This window comes from Nicotiana tabacum, chromosome 9 (assembly GCF_000715075.1).
Source record: "Nicotiana tabacum cultivar K326 chromosome 9, ASM71507v2, whole genome shotgun sequence".
Taxonomy (NCBI): Eukaryota; Viridiplantae; Streptophyta; class Magnoliopsida; order Solanales; family Solanaceae; genus Nicotiana; species Nicotiana tabacum.
Window position 1 is genome coordinate 120,293,048 of NC_134088.1, and position 21,167 is coordinate 120,314,214.

A 21,167-nucleotide genomic window follows, 5' to 3' on the forward strand; every position below is an offset into this window, starting at 1 on the left:
GACCCGGCCGGTCGTTTCGAGAGTTACAGCCTTGTTTCCCCCATCTTCTGCTTCTTTTGTGCTCTACAACTATTATATGTTTTACCGGGTTGGTTGGTTCGGGTCCGGAGTGATTTCGGAGTGAATTGAGACACTTAGTCTCTTAATTGAAAGTTTAGGTTGGAATAGTTGACCGTATGTCGACTTATATGTAAACGTCCTCGGAATTGAATTTTGATGGTTCTGTTAGCTCTGTTAGGTGATTTTGGACTTAGGAGCGCATCTGGAATGTGACTTGGCCAGTAGTGGAAATTTTGATATCGGGGTCGGATTTGATTTCCGGGAATTGGAGTAGGTTCGTGGGGTCATTTAGGACTTGTGTGCAAAATTTGAGGTCAATCGGACGTGGTTTGGTAGGTTTTGGTGTCATTTGCAGAATTCGGAAGTTTAGAAGTTCTTTAGGCTTGAATTCATGTGTAATTGGTGTTTTGATGTTGTTTTGAGTGATTCGATAGTTCGACTAAGTTTGTATTGGGTTATATGACTTGTTGGCATATTTGGTTGAGGACCCGGGGGCCTCCGGTGGAATTCGAGAGGTTTCGGACTTGGTTTTGGAATTGAAAGGGGCAACGGAAATGCTGATGTTGCTGGTGTAATCGCACCTGCGGAGTGGGAACCACAGGTGAGAGCTCGCAGTAGCGGCCAAGGATAAGTTGAGCAGAAACCGCAGGTGCAAAGATTTTCCCGCACATGCGATGGTCGCAAAAGCGGGCAGTTAGGCGCAAGTGCGAGTTTTAGACGCAGGTGCCATGGGTTTCCGCACCTGCAATAGATGTAGATGTGATCTTGTAGCCATAGGAGCTGAATCTGGGATTTTAAGTAGATTCCGCACCTGCGATGAATTTTCCGCAGGTGCGGCATCGCAGATGAGACAGTGGGTCCGCACATGCGAAAAGTCTGGGCAGACGGTTTAAAAGAAGGGTTCGCGATTTTAGTCTTATTCCACCATTTGAGACTCGGACTTAGGCGATTTTGGAGAAGAGTTTCGAGGGGATTATTGAGGTAAGCTTCTTGTACTCGTTTTGGATCATAAATCTTGTTTCCCACTGATTTTCCCACCTAATTAGCGAGATTTTGAAGTAAAATTTGGGGATTTAGGGCTTGAGAATTGGAGGGTGGATTTTGGGGATTTGGGTTACCAAATGGTGTCGAATTTTGATGAATTTAGTATGGTTAGACTTGTGAGTGAATGGACTTTCGGGTTTTGTGATATTTGTCGGATTTCGAGAAGTGGGCCCGGGGGCGGGTTTGAGCTGATTTTGGATTTGGGTTATAATTTAGTAGTTTTCTTGTGGAATTGATCCCTTTAGCCTAAATTGATTATCTCGTATTGTTTGTGGCTAGATTCGGGCCATTTGGAAACCGATTCGAGAGGCTAGGGCATTTCAAGGTAGAATTTCTATGCATTTGAGGTAAGTAACAGTTTTAAATCTGGTCTTGAAGGTATGAAACCCAGGAATTTAGTATGATAGGACTATTTGGAGGTGAGGCACATGCTAGGTGACGGGCGTGTGAGTGTGCACTGAGAGGGATTGTGACTTGGTCCGTCCCGTGAGACTGTAAAATCGAATAACCTATTGTTGCTTACATGTTTTCCTTGTCTTCTAGCAATTTGATTGCCTTTCATGTTAGAAATCATGCTTAGGCTATGTATTGGTGCTGTAGAGACCCGCAAAGGTCGTGATATCTATTGATCCTTCCTTCTTATTGTTATTGTATTCAGTCGTAGCATTTCTTGTATATTATACCTCAGTCTCTGATATTCTCTATTAATACATTATAGCATTCTGATTTGGGCCAATTCCCTTTCGTTACTGAGGTCCGTGAGACTAGAGAGGTTCATGACTGAATGAGGCCGAGGGCATGGTTGTGAGGTATAGATACCATATCACTAGAGTTGTCCGTGCGAATCATGATGTTTATACTTAGCACGTGAGTTGTCCGTGTAGATTCTGATATGATACTGTAGCACATGAGTTGTCCTTATGGATCTTGATATGATACGATAGCACGTGAGTTGTCCGTGCAGATTATAGCGCTTGGCTGTAGGAGACCCTCCGGAGTCTGTACACCCCTAGTAAGCGCAGGTACCTATTGAGCGTGTCAATTGAGGGCTGAGAGCCGAGTGTTTAGCTATTGAGAGCTTGAGTGACTTTACCCTGAGAGGTTGCATCTGTCTTCTTTGTTGATGCATTTAGCTGTCTCATGTTTACTTTCATTATTGGAAACTTTACTGAAATGAACCGTATTGTGTAGCTCGTCACCAGTTCCTTATTTATTTCTGTTATTTGCTGAGTTGGTTGTACTCATGCTATACCCTGCACTTCATGTGCAGATCTAGGTATGTTTGGTCACGGAGATCGTTGAGTTCGTGCGCGATAGAGTACCGGAGACTACGAGGTAGTTGCCGGCATCCGCAGACCTTGTCTCTCCTTCTATGTATTCTTTCTTTTCTGTTGATACTTATACACTGTTTTTTTTATTAGACTGGATATCTAGATGCTCATGACTTGGTGACACCCCGATGCTTTTTTTTAAAGCAACTATATCACTCGGCAGCACTTGCCTAGTGGCTAATATATAAATAAAATCCCAAAATGGGTCCAAAGCTTACAAGATGTCCAAACCAAAATAGATGTTGCATGAAGCTACTAGCTATTAAAAAGATAGAAAAGCTAAAATCTAATGAACTAGCTATTACAACATGATAAGTTGAATGCTTCCTTCTCCTATTAGTGTATGTGAATCCAATTGTCATTGGCAAATACCAAGCAACACCTATCAAGCTCTCACCAAGCGCTAGGGTATACTGTCCATAGGCTAAAATGAATTCCAAACATCTCCACCACAGAGTTGAAGCCAGCATAGTCTTCCAAGTGTAGCTACTATATGATCTCCATATGCAGTGGACTGATTTTGTCCAAGTATTAATCATGTGCTCACTTATCAAAATTAATGTGTAGAAGAGGAACCTGGCTTTAGGCAGGCTTTGCAGGGCAAAAGCCAGGCTTGAGCTGGCTTTAGGCAGGCATTGCAGGGCAAAAGCCAGGCTTTGCAAGGCAAAAGCCAGGCATGAGCTGGCGTTATCCAGGCTTTGCAAGGCAAAAGCCAGGCATGAGCTGGCTTTAGGCCGGCTTTGCAAGGCAAAAGCCAGGAATGAGCTGGCTTTAAGCAGGCTTTGCAAGGCAAAGGCCAGGCTTTGAAATTGTGCCTTTTTGTGATCTTGTAAGCTCAGATCCTTCCCTTCTAGAACCTTTAATGTAGACATTCTAAAAATTGCTAAACCATCCTCAAATTGAGCATGAAAGCATGCTAATACCACTGAGAAATGATTCAACAATCTCCAAAAATACCATATGATGGGTTCAGCATTTTCCTTAACATTTGGACATATCAGAAGTAGGATAAATTGTATCATCCCACACCTGCTTATCGTATTTTTTCTGTACACTATCAAAGCACCCCCAGATTGAGCATATGACCATGTTAATACCATTGGAAAGTACCTTAATAGCATACTGAATGAGACAATGAAACATGCAGGTTTGTGCAGAGTCTAATCCTGTGAAGCCATCAGTCTGGGGTTCTTTTCTTTGCTATCCTAACCCTAAGGTTAGGTGATTGAGATTTGTCTAGATTGATCAACCTCCTCCCTGCACTAGGCAGTTCAGAGAATGAATGAAACTCAGATGTACCTGCAAAAGAGAACACAATGTTAGCTATAAAATCCGCCACTGAGTTGCCTTCTCTGAACACATGTTGAAAGATCACATTGAAGTTGTCCTTCATCTCTATAATTTTCTTCACATCCTGTGCAATTACCCATGGAGGATCCCATTCCCCTTCTATCGCCTTCTTCATCACCAATGAATCAGTCTCCAATATGAGAGGGTGAAGATCATGCTCCACACAGTATTCCAACCCTTGAAGAATAGCCTTAGCTTCAACTACCACATTAGTTTTCACTCCCAAGTCTACTGCCCTAGCATACACCACACCACCTTCATCATCCCTCATACAAAAGCCTAGTGAGCTAGGTCCAGGATTGCCCTTTGAATCTCCATCAGTATTACATTTGTACCAATCATGAAAAGGAAGCTGCCATGTTACTCTTGTAGTGATCAATATAGGTTTATATCCTTCAAAGCATTGAATCATGTCTGGCCATAACAATGGAATATTAGGGATCCAAGCATACCTCACCCCTGCCAGTTGATGCAATGTCCTATTTATCTCATGAATCACCCTATTTGTGGATACTGAACCACCATTTTTACCTGCATTTCTTCTCTTCCAAAGCTCCCAAGTGATGATAGCTAGTACTGATTGAAATAGTGGCTTTAATTTTGGACAACACTGAGCATACCACCAATACCTTATAATCTGCTTCAATTGAATCAATTGCACAAAAATTCCAGCAGTCCCCATGAACAAGTTCCATACCTTAGAGGCAGTAGGACTTGTCACAAATATATGCTCAATGGATTCCTCTTGGGGATGCTGACAACACTAACACCTAGATATCACCATTTGCCCTTGCCTCCTCCACATGTCATTGGTGGATATTTTCTGCCTCCACAATCTCCACAAGAAGAAGGATATCTTGAATGGCAAACCTTTAATCCACATTAACTTGAATTCCTGATTAGGATTAGCCTTATGCCTTAATATTTGCCAAGCACTGCTAACACTGAACTTGTCTGAAGGAGTTGGCATCCAGTATAGCCTATCCCAATATCCCTCAATGCCTTCATAATGCACATTTAGCCTTATATGTTCTGCAATTTTCTCATTGAAAGTTTGATCTAGTAGCTGATCATCCCATGCTTCCCCTTATCGTAGTTCTGCCACCTCCTGAAGATCTTCATTGATTGGAAAGTCTTCAGGTAATACGTGATAAAGTGCACCCAATCCAGTCCAATTTTCATGCCAAATATTAGTTGTTCCACTCTTCAATTCCCATACGATCTCATGTTCTACTTCTTTCCTAGCATTCAACATTTATCTCCAAACATGAGACCATCCCCTAAAATGCACCACTGTTGGTCGCTCCTTCTTGCAATACTTATTCCACATGAAATTAGACCACAAAGATTTTTCCATGAAGCCCAATGTCTGCTTCTCCCTTCTTCCTTTGTGCTCCAAAAGAACATAGCAAAAGTCTTATGTAGATGCCCCAGGATGCTGTTTGGTGGATCAAGGACTGATAACATGTGAACTGACATACTTTGCAACACACTAGAGATGAGTGTTGCCTTTCCTCCAAATGACATCAGATTTCCTTTCCATGAATGCAATTTAGCCTTCACCTTCTTGATAAGATCCTTATAATAGTCCTTCCTCCTTCTAGTGTAAAAAATAGGACACCCTAGATATGTGAAGGGGAATTTACCTCTTGCAAATCCTGTAATAGCTTCAACTGCCTGAAACAATCCATTAGCAACCTTTGAATGCATGTAGTATGAACTCTTATCTTTGTTGATCATCTGACCTGATATCTTCTCATAGTTCCCCAACAATGCCATAATCTTGCTCAAAGAGGGAGGATGAGCAGATGCAAAGATTATCGTATCATCAGCATATGCCAAGTGGTTTAAAGAATCAGACCACTTAGGCATTCCAAATCCCACAAATGACTTGTCTTCAAAGAGCTTATTCAAAGATCTGGAAAGTACCTCAGCTGACAGAATGAACAATGTTTGAGATAGGGGACCCCTTTATTTCACACCCCTTGTCGACTTAAAGAACCCTGAGGACTTCCCATTCACCAATACTGAATACCAGTTATTTGACATCAAGTTCCATACCATGTTGATGAAGTGTTCAGAAAATCCCATCTTCCTTAGCACATGCAATAAGTACTTCCATGAAACCCTATCGTAGGCCTTAGCCATATCAAACTTGATCACCACATTAGCTGGCTTTCCCCTTAACCTTATGTCAGTGACAATTTCTTGAGTCAATAAGATGTTCTCAAATATACTCCTACCCTTTACAAATCCGGATTGATTAGGAGTTATTAGAGATGGCAAAAAACTCTCCAATCTGTCATGTAACACCCTAGACAAGACCTTGTTAATGAAGTTGCTCAAACTAATAGGTCTTAAGTCAGAGAAGGTCTCAACTCTAGGTTTCTTGGGCAGCAACACTAGATTGGTGTGAGTGATGGATTTAGGCAATGCAGCTCCTCCATAAAAGTGTAGCACCATGTTGTGTATATCAGCACCAATAACATCTCAGTATGTTTGATAAAACAGGCCAGTGAATCCATCAGGACCACTAGCACTCTCCCCACTAAGCTCAAAAACTGCTGCCCTTACTTCTTCAATTGTTGGCAATCTGCTAAGTTCCAAATTCTGATCCATAGTGACCATTGAAGGTACATTATTGAGCAAGGAAAATTCAGAAGCATCACCTTCATTTGTGAACTATTTTTGATAGAAGTCCACTGCAGTTGTAGCCAATTGCTCCTGGTCTTCAATCCAAACCCCACTGCCATTTTTGATCCTCTTCAGTTGCAATTTCTTTCTTTTGTCATTGACATAATTGTGAAAGAAACTTGTATTTCTATCTCCTTCAGCAAACCAAGTCATCCCAGCTTTTTGCTTCCAATACTGCTCCTCAATACTCAAGTATTTCTTCAATTCAGATTGAGCCTTTTGAAGCACAATCCTATTCTCAGTTGGAGGCTCTTCTTCAAACAACATCTCATTCACCCTAACAATGTCCTCCAAAATAGCTAATTGCTTGAAGATATCACCAAATGTTTCCCTACTCTATTTTGAGAGTGCTGTCTTCACCCTCTTGATATTCTGCTTGAACATCAAAAATGGATCCCCTATGAAATCAGCTTCCCAATTCTGCCTCACCGCATCCATAAATGTAGCATGCTTTGTCCAAAAGTTCAAGAATCTGAAAGGCTTGACAAAATTGCTTGTCTGCACCCCACATGTCATTAGCAATGGTGCATGTTCTGATCCAGTTCTGATTAGATGCTCAACTTCAATAGTTGGCAACATGTTCTGAAATGGCAAATTCACAAAAACCCTATCCAATCTCTTGAATATACACTCAGCATTGGATCTCCCATTTTACCATGTGAATGGACTTCCTTTGTACCCTTGCTCAAACAAACCACAAGAATTTACACAAAATGCAAAATCCTCATATTCAGGAGGGTGTACTGGAAGTCCCCTTATTTTTTGAATTCAACTCCGATTTTTGGAAACATTTCTTGTATGAATTTTTTTTGAATTATCCTTTTTATGAAATATTGAAGTATTTTGAAAGGTCGGCTTGCCTAGTACCATCGATAGGCGCCATCACGACAGGTTAGAGTTTTGGGTTGTGACAACAACAACAACAACCTAGTAAAATCCCACTAATAGGGTCTGGGGAGGGTAGTGTGTACGCAGACCTTACCCCTACCCCGAAGGAGTAGAGAGGCTATTTCGGAAAGACCCTCGGCTCAAAAAAAACAAAAAGACAAAAGGGCAAAAAGGAAGACAATATAAGTATCACAACAACAATCATAGGATAAATAGGAACACCATGAAATCCAGAAGAAAGATGCAAAGTAAAGGGAGACAATATTAGTAAATATTAATATCACCACAACAGTCATAAGAAAAATAGGAACACTATGAAATCTAGAAGAAAGATGTAAAGCAAAAGTGATAGCTAGTAAATAGGACCTGCACTGAAAAGCGAAATAGTAAGCCACAACATTCCCACTAGTTATCTTAGACAAAAACCCTACATGGCTAGTCCCACCATGTTACGAAGGAAGGCACGACTCAACTACCTCCTAACCTACAACCCTAATACTCGACCTCCACATCTTCCTATCAAGTGTCATGTCCTCGAAAATCTGGAGCCTCGACATATCCTGCCTGATCACCTCTCCCCAATACTTCTTAGGCCGCCCTCTACCTCTTCTCATGCCCTCCGTAACCAGCTGCTCACACCTCCATACCGGAGCATCTGGGCTTCTCCTCTGAACATGTCCGAACCATCTAAGCCTCGCTTCCCGCATCTTGTCATCAATGGGAGCCACATGCACCTTCTCCCGAATATCATCAATCCTAATCTTATCTATCCTAGTGCACCCGCACATCCACCGCAACATCCTCATTTCTACTACTTTCATCTTCTGGATATGTGAGTTCTTAACGGGCCAACACTCAGCCCCATACATCATGGCCGGTCTAACCACCGCTTTATAAAACTTACCTTTGAGTATCGGTGCACTCTCTTGTCACACAGGACTCCAGATGCTAACCTCCACTTCATCCATCCTACCCCAATACGGTGTGTAACATCCTCATCGATCTCCCCTCCCCCACTGGATAACCGAACCAAGGTACTTGAAGCTGCCTCTACTTGAGATGACCTGCGAATCAAGCCTTACATCCACGCCCACTTCCCCTTTCTCAGCGCTGAACTTACACTCCAGGTATTCCGTCTTCGTCCTGCTCAGCTTGAAACCCTTAGACTCAAGAGCCTGTCTCCAAACCTCCAGCCTCTCGTTAACACCGGCTCGCGACTCATCAATCAGAACTATGTCATCGGCGAATAGCATGCACCATGGCACATCCCATTGAATATGGTGTGTTAACACGTCCATCACCAGGGTGAATAAGAATGGACTGAGCACATAACCTTGGTGTAACCCCATTACAACCGTAAAATGCTCAGAGTCGCCTCCTACTGTCCTAACCCGAGTCTTAGCCCCATCATACATGTCCTTAATTGCCATAATGTAGGGAACCGACACACCTTTTGCCTCCAGGCATCTCCAGAGAATTTCTCTAGGAACCTTGTCATACGCTTTCTCTAGGTCAATAAACACCATGTGCAGATCCTTCTTCCTCCCTCTGTATAGTTCCACCAACCTTCTAACAAGGTGTATAGCTTCTGTAGTCGAACGACCCGATATGAACCCGAATTGGTTGTCGGATACAGACACTGTCATCCTCACCCTCGCTTCAACCACCCTCTCCCACACTTTCATGGTATAACTCAGTAATTTGATACCCCTATAATTGTTACAACTCTGGATATCACCTTTGTTCTTATACAATGGAACCACCGTACTCCACCTCCACTCATCCGACATCCTTTTCCCTTTAAAAATAATATTAAACAACTTAGTCAACCACTCCAAACCTGCTCTCCCCACACACTTCCAAAATTCCACCGGAATCTCATCTGGCCCGGTCGCTCTGCCCCTACTCATCTTACGCATAGCTCCCACGACCTCCTCAACCTCGATACGCCTGTAGTACTCAAAGTCACAGTGACTCTCAGAATGCTCCAATTCGCCTAGCACAATATCCCGATCCTCTTCTTCATTCAGAAGTTTATGAAAGTAAGTCTGTCATCTCCTCTTAATCTGGGGATCTTCCATCAATACTTTACCATCTTCGTCCTTGATGCATCTCACTTGGTCCAAATCCCGAGCCTTCCTCTCTCTCAACTTGGCCAGCCGGAATAACTTCTTCTCCCCATCTTTTTCCCCCAATTCCTCGTATATACGACCATAATCCGCAGTCTTAGCCTCTATGACCGCCAGCTTAGCCTCTTTCCTAGCTGCCTTATACCTATCCATGCACACTCGCCTCTCCTTCTTACCTATGCTCCCCACTAACTTCAGGTACGCCACCTTCTTTGCTTCCACTTTACCTTGTACCACTTTATTCCACCACCAATCTTCTTTGCGCCCACCAGAGATGCCCGTCGAGACCCCTAACACCTTTCTCGCAGCCTCCCTAATACAGTCTGCTGTCGTTGACCACATAGTGCTCGCGTCACCATTGCTCTTCTAAGCTCCCATAGCCGACAACCGCCCCTCCAACGCTTGGGCTTTATCCTCAGTTAAGGCTCCCACCTGATTCTCGGTCTTCCTCGAGTAGACCTTTTCCTCTTCTTTAACATAATACCAACGTCCATCACCAAGAGCCTATGCTGCGTCGCGAGTATCTCACCCGGAATCACCTTGCAATCCTTGCACAACCCTCTGTCACACCTCCTGAGGAGGAGGTAGTCAATCTGGGTCTTTGCCACAGCATTTTGAAAAGTAACCAAATGCCCCTCCCTCTTTTGAAAGCTAGAGTTTGCAATCACCAACCCAAAAGCCTTAGCGAAGTACAACAACGATGTACCTCCTCCGTTCCTCTCCCCAAAACCAAAGCCTCCATGCACCTCGCCATAACCACATGCGGTCGACCCAATATGCCCATTGAAATCCCCTCCTATGAATAGCTTCTCAGCAGGCAGAACCTGACGTACAATCTCATCTAACCCTTCCCAGAAGCGCAGTTTAACCTCCTCATCTAGGCCCACATGCGGCGCATAGGCGCTAACGATGTTTAGGGTGCACTCTCCAACCACCAACTTAACAGTCATCAATCTATCATTCACTCGTCTAACCTCAACCACAGACTCTCTAAGTTCCCTATCCACCAAGATGCCCACTCCATTCTTACCTTTCTGTACTCCTGAGTACCAAAGTTTATACCCGTCCACGTCCCTCGCCCTCGACCCTACCCACCTTGTCTCCTAGACACACGCTATATTGACCCTCCTCTTCTGGAGGATCTTTACCAACTCTATAGATTTACCCGTCAATGTACCTACGTTCCATGACCCAATTCTCAACCTACAGACACCCTTGTTCCCTTTACTTCCCTTGCCTCCCTCCCCACCCCCTAAACCCTGCCCTACCTCCCGCCCCACCCCCGTTCCCCCCCGAGGACATGACCTCACTCGACCATCCAGACCACAGCCACTCTACCTACGACAGAGTAAGGGGAATCACTATCACACAAGGCAACAGACCAAACCAGATAAATAAACTAGTACGAGGTAAGATGTCAGCAATTTAACTCACACAACAAAGGGAAACTGGAAAACGGGAGGTACCAACTCCCGCGAGCAAAAAAAATACAATAAAAATACCGATACCACGAGTACCATATATAGAACGAAAGAACCTGGAGCAAGTTTTCCTGAAGCGTGTCGGATCTGCTCAAGTGCACTGGCAAGTTCTGATGTGTCCCGCCCGAAAGTTGTTCGAAAGTTGCCGGAATTTATGAAACTTGTCGGCAATCTGAACACACCGGGAAATAGTCTGTCCTCGCCGGGAAGAAGCTGCACCTGTCCAAATAAACAGACGCACCCACACATACAAGGGAGGGGGGAGAGAGAAAGGGAAAGAGAGAGAGGGGAAGAAGAAGATGGTCCTCCCTCTACTGAAGGTCAAACGAACAACAAAATGCTGAATAAAGGTGAAGCACAACAGATGGAGCTCGGCACGCAGATTCAGCAATGAGCAACAGAAGTACAACAAAAATTGGAGTTTAAATCGACCTCTTAAACCCAAAGAATGCTGAATGATCAACAACAATCGAAATTGCTTTAGAAATCCTCTCCAAATCCTGATTTTGATTTTGGGTCGTGACAAAAATATACAAAATAAAATTTGTATATGTATACAAAAAACATATACCATCACTATTGTATATACAATTTACAGATAATAGACTGTAACTATACAAATATTATACAAAATAGATGTCACTATACAAAATATATACAAAAGACTGTTACTAAACAAAAAATATACAAAATAGATTTCCGCTATACAATTGATATACAGTTTAGCTGCCCCCAAAACTTCATTCACAAAACTTCCTATAACAACTTAGCAACACCAGCTAAATTTTCAAAACCAGTCGAAATAGATTACAACTGTATAAATTACAAAACTAAAACTGTAGAAAAGTCAAAACTACACAAAATCTGAAACTTTCAAATTTTCACTATTAACTGGAAACAAAGAAGTCACAATTAAAAGTATTAGCATTTCAAACATATTGTTCAAAAACATCCCAAACAAAAAGCATAAAACGTGATATAAGTATGGAACTGTATCCAATCATAAGACAATATCATATCCAAACTACTTCATCTTAAAACTACATGTGAATTTTCCTCTAAACTATACCAAACTACTTCATCATGACCTTCAACTTGCCTTTTTTTGATATACTTCAAAAGTCTCGTCATCACCAATGGCATGCATCTTGCCCTTTTTCTTGTTATCCTATTTTGTCAGATCCTTCAATCTACCAGTAGACTCGTCATCACTAACTGCACGTGATCTTTGTTTCTTCACTCCATAATCCCATAGCAATATACCATGTCAGTTCCGTATCCCATCAATATCAATAGGTTTAGGAATATTGCTGCCTTGAATGATGTACTCAGCAAATGCAGCAACATAAACACCACAGTCACTACATACAAGGTCGTACATAAACGTTGAATAGGTTAGTATAATATCCAAATAGGAATTCATGTACAAAAATGAATAAGAATTAGAAATATTCAATCATAATCTACGTGTTATTTTGTGTTGGCAACCCATCAACGACAAGAATCTCAAAAAGATCAATGGCAGGAATTCCCATAGGATTCTCCTTTATGTCCAAAAAACCAATACGATGAAGGAAATATGGGAGCAACACTGAGTATGGATCAATTGATCTCTGAGCTGCACTATTCTGCCGCACGCCACTCATGGAATCGTATACATAAATGCGCAGATCTTTGAATGACAGTCTTGCCAATATCCAGTACCACTTATCAGACAGATTTATAGGGAAAAAGACTTCATCAACAGTACACCAAGGAACATTACATTTTAAAAAATACCCAAGTATATACTCAGCAATTGGATCTGCTTCAGTAATCAAATTCATGTCTCTGTTTTTTCTCCAAAACTCCTTGTACAAATTTGAAATCAAAAAGTTAAACCAACAGTCGGTAGTTGTGAATCATACTGGAACATCAACACCGTACTTCCCTTTCTTTCTCAAATAGTAAAAAATAACATCAATATGTTGAAATATAAAGAATAAGCACACATGGTAAGAAAATTACATTATGAGAAAACTAAAATGTATATTTTAAGTATAAACCAATTATACATTTTACAGAAGATATTGCAAATATACATAAAAGATACTCTTCCAAGTTGATACTATATTTTCTATTGCCATTATTGTTCTAGTCCTTTCTTCTGCCTACTATACAAGGGTTACCGAGTCGCATTTCTCATTTTATTACAGATAGAATCTATGTGTAATTACAACATGGATAAAAGAAAAGAAATGGCATTTATGCTAACAAATTAACATCAATATACTGAAATTATGAAGAACCATTATAGTGTTGACTTACTGAATCACACAGGGGTAGGTCGGGATATGAAAATATGAAGAACCATTTTTTTTCTCTCCAATATCATCAACTCTAAATTCAAAGATTTTATTTAGCTTATTGCTAATCTCTATATAAACATCGTCCCTGATAAATCACGATAAAAAAATATGGTTCATAACACAAAACACGAAAAATAAACAAGAAAAAAAAAGAAAAAGAAAAAACCAAAACATAAAACTTACGGTGCATTAGTCCTTAAGCCTCTATTGATGAAAGTGTTCCACTTACACAATATGCTTAAATCAATAGGATTGTCAACATTTTTCTGAAAAGGATACTTTAGAGTGAAGATGGATTTATTTGGCTTATTTGTCAAGATGGGCTTCGTTGAGTTAGTTTGCTTATTTTGAGCAACTTGGATGGTGCCATCAGAGTTAAATGTGTTCCTGAATGGTGACTTCATGACCCTTGCTGGTTTCCTTTCTCTAGGGATCATTTCAGATGTGTCATGATCAACATGTAACGACCCGATCGGTCGTTTTGAGTATTTACACTTCACTCGGTAGTTCACGGGCATAAGCAGCTCCGTATGATGTATTATGACTTATGTGAATCATCGGTTTTGGTTTTTTAGGTTATTCGAAATTGATTTGGAAGAAAGATTTTTAATTAGGAAGCTTTAAATTGAAAGAGTTGACCAAGTTTGACTTTTTAGTAGTTGACCTCGGATTGGATTTTTGATGGTTCTGTTAGCTCCGTTGGGTGCTTTTGGACTTAGGAGTGCGCCCAGGTTGTGATTTGGAGGTCCGTAGTAGAATTTGGCTCGAAATGGCGAAAGTTGAAATTTTGAAAAGTTTGACCGGGAGTGGACTTTTTGATATCCGGGTCGGATTCCGATTCTCGAAGTTGGATCTGGTCAATCGGACGTGATTTTATAGGTTTCGACATCGGTTGTGGAAGTTTGAAGTTTCAAGTTCATTGATTTTGAATTAAGGTGTGATTCGCCATTCCGATGTTGTTATATGTGTTTTGAGGCCTCGAGTAGGTCTGTGTTATGTTATGGGACTTGTTGGTATGTTTGGACGGGGTCCCGAGGGTCTCGGGCGTGTTTCAGATTGATTTCGAGCTATTCTCCTTCATTTGGGCATTGTTGTATTCTGCTGGTTTATGGTGTCTCAGTCCTTCATCGCGTTCGCATGGCAAGTGTCGCGAATGTGTAGTGTATTTTGATGGAAGTAGCATTTCTTCATCTCGTTCGCAAATATTGGTCCGCGTTCGCGTAGAGTTAGGGCAAGTCTTCTTCGCGTTCACATATGAGGGACCGCGGACGCGTAGGGTTGAGTTGGGAGCTGGAGCCGGAGACCTTCTTCATCGCGTTCGCGTAGTTGGAGCCGCGTTCACGAAGGCCAGAGCTAGTTATGAGTCACGTTCGCGAGGTGTTTACCAAGAACGCGAAGTGTATTATGGTGGAAGATTATTTTCTTCATCGCAAACGCGATGGTATTGCCGCATTCGCGAAAGAGGATGTCCGGGCAAAAGTAACAAGTACTCTATTTCGAGGGTTTTGGCCATTTTTACATTTTTGGAGTTATGGAGCTCAGATTGAGGCGATTCGTGAAGCAATTTTCACCATATGAATTGGGGTAAGTGTTCTCTACTCGATTTTGGTTATATTTTATGAATCTAACTTCGTTTTTGGTAATTGGATTGTGAATTTTAAAGAGGAAATTGAGAGTTTTGGCCTAAAGTTTCATAATGTGAATTTTTGAGTTTTGAACATCGAATTGGAGTCATATTTGAGTGAAACTAGTATGGTTGGACTCGTAATTGAATGGGCTGTCGAATTTTGTAAATTTTGTCGGGTTCCGAGGCATGGGCTCGGGTTGGGATTTTGGTCGATTTTGGGCTTTTAATTAAAGATTCGACCTTTTTCGATTGGGATTAGTTCCCTTAGCATTGTTTGATGTATTTGAGTTATTTTTGTTTAGTTTCGAGCCATTCGGAGGTCGGAACGCGCAGGATGGAATTCTGGAGCATCGCTTGGCTTGCTCGATATTGGAATTGGCTCGTTCGAGGCAAGTAACTCTTCTAAACTTAGTGTTGAGGGTATGAAACCCCGAAATATGTGTTATGTGATTGGTAATGAGGTGACGTACATGCTAGGTGATGGGCGTGTGGGCGTGTACCATGTGAATTGGGACTCTGTTATTTCCATGGCACTGTATAATGGTCATATTTTGTTAATATCCATATTTTCACCATGCGATAAAGTAATTGAGCTGTCAATCATGCTAGATATCATGATTAGGCTTTATGTCGATACTGTTGGGACCCATAGTGGTCGTTTCTTGTTGTCATATCACTAATTTCATTGATATTTCGTACTCAGTCATATTCATGCATTCATATCATATTTCAGTCTGAGTTGTTATTTATTGATACATCATATCATTGTTGTCGGGCTAGTTTCATGACATTTTGAGCCCGTGAGTGAGACTAGAGAGATTGATGATTGAGTGAGGCCGAGAGCCTGATTATTAGTGACAGTTATGGGATCAGGTTGCACGCCGCAATGGTTATACTGATTTTATGATAGCGCTTGGGCTGTAGGAGCTCTTCCGGAGTTTGTACACACCCCCAGTGAGCGCGGTTGATTATATTAAGGGATGGATCTTCCCTGGACTTGGATATTGTCCGAAGCATTTTTATACCTGGGGATGGATCTTTCCCACGGGCTGGATTTGCCCCTACTCAGTAATGAGTGACTGTTAGTCAATTGAGTGGAAAGTATGAGGCAATGAGATTGAGTACTCTGAGAGTGTGAGTACATGAGTTCATCTTTGAGATACATGGCATTGACATCCACACATGATATACATGCATAGAGATGCATTTTCCTCATGTTGTACGGTATCACGTCATTCATGACTTTTCACACACATTGATATATGGGCATAGAGAGGTATTTCAGACTTGCTATCTGGAAAGAAAATGAAACATCTTATTTATTGTGGAAATGATTTTTGGAAAAATTACAATTTTCAAACTATGTCATATTTTTCGACAATTTCGGTAAAGGATTTGGGTTTTCACAAATATATTTGAAAAGCGGAACTATTTTCGGGAATTATGAATAAGCTGAGCATTTTAAATTCTGAGTTACTTCTTTTATTACTTTCCTTGCATTGTTATGAACTGCTATTGGTTATTGGTGTTGGACCCGACCAATGTTCCAGTTTGTCATTACTCTCAACCTATGGTTAGGTTTGTTACTTATTGAGTACATAGGGTTGGTTGTACTCATATTACATTTCTGCACCTTGCGTGCAAATATTTACTGCTGACGCTGCTGTGATCGATGAGAGCCAGAATTGAAGATGTACCTGCGTTTTGGTTGTAGCTGCCTCTTGTTCATGGTATCCTTAGATCTATAAAACTATGTTTATGTACTTTTCAAACAGATGATGTACTTACTTCATTTTAGCTTTGTAAACTCTATTCTTAGAAGCTCGTGATTTGTACTACCAGTCCTTGGGAAATGTATAAGATTCAATTAATTCTTTTTGCTTAATTGTCTTGTTAATGTTATTAGAATTGGATAGTTATTAGTTGGCCTACCTAGTGGGTTGGGTTAGGTGCCATCACGACTAGTGGATTTGGGGTCGTGACAAGTTGATATTAGAGCTCTAGGTTCATAGGTTCTACAAGTCATGAGCAAGTATCTAGTAGAGTCTTGCGGATCGGTATGATGACGTCCATACCTATCTTCGAGAGGCTATAGGACATTTAGGATATACTTTCCATCTTTCTTTCCTTATTGTGCGGCATTGATTCAGCTTGAAGCGTAACTCTTTGAATTCCTTCCACGCATTCGTGTGCGCATGTGAGCGCTCGGTATCAGCTATGCATCGATGTCTTGTGATAACTCGTGTCTTTTTGTAGAGATCAGACTCAGGAAGATTAAGCGATTGCATAGTAATTGTGGTACCGAAAGGGTATGAAGAGATGCCAGATTGAGGCTAAGCAGGTGGGTTACCTCCTGCGGGGTGTCCTGCGGTTGTGTGATCCCTATATTGTTTTGTAGAGAGTTCCTTTTTGCGAGTGAATTATATGTGTTGCAATTTGAGTTTGGGTCGCTTGTGGGAGTTAGCTTGGTTGTTACTAGGGTGAATGCGAGATTTGTAGATGATTTGAGGTACTATGTGGGTTGTGTATGTGAGCTTATAAAGGATTCAGTTGAATTTCACTACGGTATTGTGGCAGTAATAGAGTATGGGTGTTTTGAGTTATTTAGTGTTTTGATCTATGGCTGAGCCAAGTGGGGGAGAGTCTGCTATCGATGATTTGATTACATGGTTATGTGTTATATCGGTTTCAGTCTGATGCATACTTGTGAATCAGTTATGACTTGCAGAGGTTGAGATTGAGGATGACTCGAGTAAAGGAATTTCTGGATACAAGTTGTATTACACTCTATGCGTATATGGGAATCATAAAATAATAGAGTGGTTAATCGTGAAGGATCTAGTGTGCATGGAGTAGGAATTTGCTCGGTTGCTTAGGAGTGTAGGGTACTTCTTAGGGTGTTGGTATGCTAATGGGGCACAGGTCGTTCGGTCTATTTATTCAATTAAATTGAGATTGGAGTAGAGTAGAGGACTCTCGAGAAAGGTCTTAATGGATTCAAGATTTATATGTAGCAATTGGGAATTTTCAGGATTTGTATATGGATAGAAACTGAGATTTACATTAGATGGTGTCAAGACTTGTGGAATTTCTATATCATTATGGATTCTACATTTCAGCATTCAGGAAGATGAAGGAAACGACTTTAGATTAGCAGAATATCTCTTCAGAGTGGGTATCTTGGTTGTGGTACTTTTGGGGTGCTAGAGAGAGAATTCAGCAGCTTATGGGCCTTAGGACGAGGTGGTTTTATGCTAGAGTTCGTGGGGTGAGTTTTGGTTAAGGATCGTGCTGTTCCGACTAGGAGAAGTATCAATTTGAAGGCAATTTGGAAGGAACTCGGGGAATTAGGACAGCTTGGTAGTAGGTTAGATCAGCAAAGTAATGGATATAATGGGTTCTTTGGGTGCTTACGATGTGGTGGGTTTCTATAGGTGCTTCGTGGCAGTGCTCTTGGGTTTTGGCAACTTGCGTGGCTTGGTTGAGTTAGAGAGATTTAGTTCTGATGGCTTGATTATGTGCAAATGGGTTTCGAAGAGTTCTCGATGGTTACTATCACAGTTCGAGGTGTATATTTCCTACCGGTAAGTGGAACATGTTGTGTATTGTGATTTTCTCCGGGATAAGATTAAATAGAAGGTTCCTGGCTAATTGAGTAGGTAGTTTGCTTGTGACTCGGAGTTGATTATGAGATTCTTATGCTTTTCTTGTGATGTTATGATCGGTGTAGTGTGTTGTGGGAGATTGAGATTTGTATGTTCAAGGTCACGGTTCAGTTTTGAAGGGAGGGTTATGAATTCTTAGGCAACATGGATGGTTTCAAATGACTAGGTGAGTGATATTACTATTTGGTATTGCTTGAGGAGAGTGTACATTTCAAAAGGCGCACTATGTTTTGATTTATGGATGCTTCATTAGTATTGCGGTATTCTCCTTGTTGATCGACTGCTGATATTAAAATATTGCTTTGTGGCACGGAAGGATTAGAGAAGTATTCCTTGTGGGATGATCATTCATGAGAGATGTGTTAGACATTCGGGCGGTAGAGTTGGGATCAAATATGGTGATTCATGTGTTTTATGGATTTGGAGGCTGGGAGTTCTCAAGAGCAGATAGTTTCGTGGTTGTGGACTGTGAAGTTGTGGCCAGAGCTAGCCAATTGATAGTAAGTGCTATGATTCAGTCATTGTGGACCTTCAGATGGTTGTTTATCTATTTGTGGATGACCAGAGTTGATTCGGGGCCCGTTGGCAGGCCAATGAGGATGTGTTTTCTACACTAGGTCGGATTGGTTGACTCCGTACTATTACTGTTGGTGGATGTACCATTCGGTTAGTGCTGAGCTTATACGTGTTTTGATATGTTCTGTGATTTACTCTTCTATGTTACGAGGGGTTGTGATTTGTTGCTTATATACACACATAGTGCGGTTCTGTTGGGGCCTTATAGCGGAATCTGAGCGAGATGGGTATTTGGCTGATGCACGACTGATTGCACCTTGGGTGATGTTCTTTCTGGTCTGTGGTATTATGTTATTGGTTCCTCTGTGGTTATGGTCATTCACTTGGGGTACTTGATGTCGAATTGCGCGTGGTTATCAATTTTGAGTATAGGGGCTGAGGTATTTCATACGGACCAGTGTTGGATGGGGTCACGCATTGCAGCAGAGTTATGTTGAGGTATGATCATTTGTGTTAGATTCGTGTGTTTTGGTTCTACGTTGTGTGATGCGTTGTGGTGGTACTCGTTGAGCTTGCGGGATGACTCTCTTGGTTGAGTCATTTTCGTGATTGTGTACATTTGGATTATTGCTTATTAGTGCATGGATTGCATGGTTTGTGGATCTGGGTAGTATTGGTGTTGCATGTCGGTAGAGTAGTTGGTATTTGATAAGATGAAGTCGTCGGATCTAGGATGGGTGCTATCGGATTTGATTGCAGCATGGTTGGAAGGATAATATCGAAAGTCAACTTAGAAATTTGCTATAGTTCTTGTCGAAGGAGAGAGAGCCCCATGACTGGTTGATCTGATGAATGGTTATGAGTTTCTGCGTGTTCCTTTCATCTTCGGCAGTGTACGAAGGTTTTAGAATGAGGTTTTGTTTGATATGAGGTCTATTACCGGTATTGGGTTATTTTGAGCAGCTACTATGATTAGAAATCATTGCTATAATTGAGTTATGTGGTATATCATATTATTGTGCCTTGGGTTATGGTTGTGGCTTGATACAGCATGTTCAGACTAATATAGTGTGCAGATTGTGAGGTACGGTCCTTGTGGGAAATTCCAAATGTTGGAAATAGGATTCTGTGGTTTACGGGATAAGGTTGGACTAATGATCTTCAGTATGATGTGTTGTCGGGCCTATATGGGATAGGGTGACATGGGATCACCCCTGGGTATGTGTATGGTAAGGTTACATGGTGATTTGATGGCTTTGAGAACAACTCTGGGCACGTTCGAGGACGAACGTATGTTTAAGTAGGGGAGGATGTAACGCCCCGACCGGTCGTTTTGAGGCCTCGAGTATGTCCGTGTTATGTTATGGGACTTGTTGGTATGTTTGGACGGGGTCCCGAGAGGCTTGGGCGTGTTTCGGATTGATTTCGGGCTATTCTCCTTCATTTGGGCACTGATGTGTTCTGCTGGTTTATGGTGTCTCAGTCCTTCATCGCATTCGCGTGGCAAGTGTCGCGAACGCGTAGTGTATTTTGATGGCAGTAGCATTTCTTCATCACGTTCGCGAATATTGGTCCGCGTTCGCGTAGAGTTGGGGCAAGTCTTCTTCGTTTTCACGTATGAGGGACCGTGGACGCGTAGGGTTAAGCTGGGAGCTGGAGCCGGAGACCTTCTTCATCGCGTTCGCGTAGTTGGAGTCATGTTCGCGAAGGTCTGAGCTAGTTGTAAGTCACGTTCGCGAGGTGTTTACCACGAACGCGAAGTGTATTATGGTGGAATATTATTTTGTTCATCGCGAATGCAATGGTATTGCCGCGTTCGCGAAAGAGGATGTCTAGGCAGAAGAATAAAGTACTCTATTTTGATGGTTTGAGTCATTTTTACATTTTTGGAGCTATAGAGCTCGGATTGGGGCAATTCTTGAAGCAATTTTTACCATATGAATTTGGGTAAGTGTTCTCTACTCAGTTTTGGTTATATTTCATTAATATATCTTCGTTTTCGATAATTGGATTGTGAATTTTAGAGAGGAAATT